This window comes from Triplophysa rosa, unplaced genomic scaffold (genome assembly GCF_024868665.1).
Source record: "Triplophysa rosa unplaced genomic scaffold, Trosa_1v2 scaffold7_ERROPOS10454559+, whole genome shotgun sequence".
Taxonomy (NCBI): Eukaryota; Metazoa; Chordata; class Actinopteri; order Cypriniformes; family Nemacheilidae; genus Triplophysa; species Triplophysa rosa.
Window position 1 is genome coordinate 34175 of NW_026634814.1, and position 4695 is coordinate 38869.

The following is a 4695-nucleotide window of genomic DNA, read 5'->3' on the forward strand; positions in this document are numbered from 1 at the left end:
CCACTTTGCACATTTGTTGAATAAACATCTCAATGTTTGCATCTGTCTAAAGAATCTTTATTTGAGGTTTAATCATGTACAGTGATAACAAACAGTGTAAAATATATTTTGCACCAAAAACAACACTGTGAATAACACGTAGAGAGTAAACTTGAGTAGAAACAACACCAGAGGTGTTATATACCCCATAGTGTTAAACTTGGACAACAATAACAACTGTAATGCTATACACTCAGAAGTGTCATTTTTAACACTTAATGGTGCTGTATTAACACTGCCAATTCTACTCTACGAACAGTGTTCTTTTTACTCTTGATAAAGTGGGACCATATGTGCTCATAAGAAGTGTTAAAATCAACTCTTTAAAGGAGATATCAGATGAAAACCCCACTTTTTCTGTGTTTAAGTGCTATAATCGGGTCCCCAGTGCATCTAGCAACCCAGAAAACGTGAAAAATAAGAACCGAGTAAGTTTGTTTTGGTGTGCCTTTCCCTGCAAGCATGTGAGAAATTGAGCCGGTCAGATTTCGCTCCGTTTGTGACGTCCAAAGTGGATTTTATTATAATGTTACCGCCCCTTAATCTACACAGTTCCACCCACCGCGCGTACGTGACGCCATGGCTAAAGTTCGTGGACAACATGCAATGTAGTCCAAACCTGCACAGAGTCCAAACCTAGGAAGAGACAGGAGTGGATTTATTTTATTTTTAGTGGAAATCCATCAGAAACCATGAGTAAAAATCTGCTTGTTTGTGCGAATCACTTCAAGCCGGAGGCTTTATCAACCTGGGACGGTACAAGCAGGATTAGCTTCAAAGTTGTTCCTCAAGAGGGATCGAGACCGACTGAACGAGACAAAACTGCTGATGTAAGTAATATTTATCAACAGTCTGAATTGACGTACATGTACAGTATATATAGGAGGATAACGTTAGCATATGATAGCGAAGGAGCTAAGTCATCACGGGCTAAATAGAACATTCAAAGCCAGTGTTAAACTTACTGTATATAAGTGCAGATGGACACTTGGAGTTTAGCTGTATGATGTTAATACATTATGTGCGTTAATATGTTTAGCTGCGGCAAGCTGTTTGTTTTGCTAATGAACAGGGGGAACACTGGGGTTAGTTTCGTTTAAACGTCTCAAATCATTCGTGCTTAGGCTGAAAAATCTGTCACAGCAAACTAGCTCTCACGTTGTGTGTGTAACGTTATAACTTGTCAATGACAAGCGCTAAAATCCATGTAATTCCGCTGAGATCTGCAGTGGATTCCGTGGATTTTAGGTAAGCATACAAGTCTCAACCACTAAGATTTTGTACCATAGGACCATTCAACAATTGTTTATTTAATAAAATGAACATACAACAAAATTCAACAAATCGTTTTTTAATACAATTATTATACAATAAAAAATAAATGAATATTAACATAAATAAAATATAAATAGTTATATTATTAGACACTAGACAAACAAGACCGGAAGTTAACTGCAGTCCAGGCGAGCGCGTCCGATGAAACGTCTATATACTATAAAGGGATAGTTCACCCAAAAATGAAAATTCTGTCATCATTTACTCACCCTCAGATTGTTCCAAACCTGTATAATTTCTTTGTTCTGCTAACACAAAGAAGATATTGGAAGAATGTCAGTAACCAAACAGATCTCATCCCCCATTGACTCCCATAGTATTTATTTTCCCTACTATGGCAGTAAATGGGGGATGAGATCGTTTGGTTACTGACATATGTGTGAAATTTGGGTAATGTGCTTTTCGCTTGTTGACTTTGTGGTATGCGACCCAATCGCCAGACGATATACTGTCGTGTAGATTAGAGATCTGTAATACTGTGATGTTAAAGAGATGCAGGTGTAAACTGTATGCGCCAGGAAGACTGATCCAAAGTTTACATAGAAAACTGACTTTGACATTCCAGGAATGAACAACTAGGCAAAATTCTGAGTGAACGTAAAGGACAGAAATGTGATAGACTAACATGAGCTGTTATGTAGATGTAACACTTCAATGAGATTGTATGTTTACATAGTCAATGCATTGTTATCAAACTGACAATTAGCGAATTATATATATATATATAAATACATGTACAGTATGTATCGTTGTCAATGTTAGTTGATGTCAGGACTATTATTTATGTTAGTTCATGGTGCAGTAACTAATGTTAACAGGTACAATGTTTGTTTTAGTAAATACTGAAATGAACATGGACTAAGATGACGTAGAAGTATCGATCGCCGTTAGTTCATGTTCTTCTGCATTAACTAGTGTTAATAAATACAACCTCAATGTGAGCGTATTGAGAGATCAATCACTGTTTACTCTTACGGTTTTATGCTCTGTCAGTTGTGTTGTTATGCAGTCAGTGTAAGAGTGTGTGTCATGATTGTTTGTGTTGTGTAGATTCAGCAGAAACTGAGAGATTTTGGCGTACACAATGACACAACAGTGAGCTGGAGAGTGCAGTCTGATGGAAATGTTTTCACACCAAAACATGAAGATGAAGAGAAACAGAAAGTCTGATCAGACTTCTGACCAATCACGCCACAGTCCTTGTATTTAACGACCTCATTTTGATCATTTGAGAGAAACTTTGAAATACACGTTTTATAGGATTTGCAATTACATGTAAACGTTTACAATAAATGTAGTTAGTCTCATTATTTTACTAAACAGTCAAATATAATCAGTTCTTCTTGGTTGATCTTAGAATTAAGCTTTGCAGATTTGTGATATTTAATGATATTATAGTCGTAGTAGGGTGACAATCGATTAAACTGCAATCGAACAAGTTTTAAGACATTTTAAATGATAACCGTATCGCGGTAATCATGTTATGATGTGAGTAAAATGTTTTATATTCTGTCTGTTTTATCATGTGTGTTTGTGTTTGGTGAGGTGTGTTGACTGCAGTAGCAGCTGAACTTGTAATGCTTTTAGATAAAAACTGTTGATCTGTTTCACTACATACAGTAACCGTGTTTGAAGGGTAAATTCAACATTTTGAAAAACAGTTATGAATAATTTGGTTGTTTGAGAATATGAATTTAAATTAAAGCTCTGCTTCTTCATAAACGCTGAACAGAAAAAATAATGTATGAAAATATTTGTGTTGAAGTGAACTGTGCAAATGCATAAATAAATAATAAAGCTTGTTCAACAGACTTTGGAATGATGTTTTCTATGTCTCAGCAATCGATTCTGCCTCTCAACAACAATAAGATGATATTTTTAATTTCGTGTAGCCGACCTTGTGCTGCACTGTAAAAAAGGCCCGTGATATTAACAGTGAAATTCTGTAGATTTCATGGAAAAAATGTAAAAATACGGAAAAACACTGAAATTCTCTGGGAAATTAACAGTGAAATTCCATAGTTTTCACAAGGAGTTTTTTTTCAGCTCCACAAACACTATTAGCACCTTGACTTACAGACACCACTGTCACTTTATTTCTGTTGTACGTCTACAAAAGTTCTGATTGAGAATGAACACAAGGTTACATGTTGATGGTTTTGTTGAGTCACCATTGTGGTGATGAGTTTTTGCTTTAGTTGGGATCTTGACTCTTTGCTTTATTTGTTAAGACTTTCCCTAGTTTTTATAACTATGTATTGAATCAGAATCAGGGGGAAAAAAAGTAGTATTCATGTCATTTTTTTGTTAGGAGTGTCATTGCACATTGTGAAAAGTGCTATATAAATTAATTTAATTGAGTTGCCTGTTTTAGGGGTGGTTTCCCGGACAGGGCTTAAGCCTAGTCCTAGACTAACTTAAATGTTAGAAGTGTCTATATCGAAAACAACTTGCACTGACAAAACTTAAAATATATGAGTGCGATTGTTTTGTCTCAAGATGCAGGCCTGTAAAGTTGTTTGTAAAATACAGTTTTTAAATTGACTTAAATATCCTAATTTAACTAAGGCTTAGTCCTGATTTAAGATAATCCTTGTCTGGGAAACCCGACTTTAGAGTTTAGGCACTGATTTAAAGTGATTTGTCATCCTCCTTTATGTCACTGTATGCAATTAAATTATATTCTTAAGGTGTTTAACAACACAACCAGCACATGAAAACCTCTTAAGATAAACCCAATGCATTCTGGGTACCACAAAATGTCTGAAATCAGACAAAAGAATCTCATCACATTTTCTTTTGATATTATTTGCGATAAAGACTGTTAAATAACAGTGGTTCCCAATGTTTTTCCTTGTTCCCCTACCCACGTACATATATGACAATCGGAGCCCCCCCCAACCCTCATATATGTGTGTGTGTGTACACACATATTTGCAACTCTCACGCACATATCGTCGCTGTCGGGCGGAAACCTCCTATGTCCAAATTTGGTCAATTTCATATTTTTTCACAAATCAATGCTATTGGTCAGTCCCCATGTGGGTCTGTTATTTGTACAAATTATTAACCAATCTAAAGTGTTTAAAATAGCTTGAGAGCAAATCTCTTAACTCCATTGGACACTTCAACTGTCTGAGAAGTCTCGTAACTCCACGTCTTCTTCACTCCGCGGGAGCTTCTTGTTATAACGTCTCCTGATTGAAGGTTTTTTAGACAATAACGAGTGAAAATAGTTAGGTTAGATACATTTGAGTAGGTCTGTTTTGTTAAAAATCGATAGCTGTAATGCTTCGGTGCAGAAGGAAGCCCGTGAGCCAC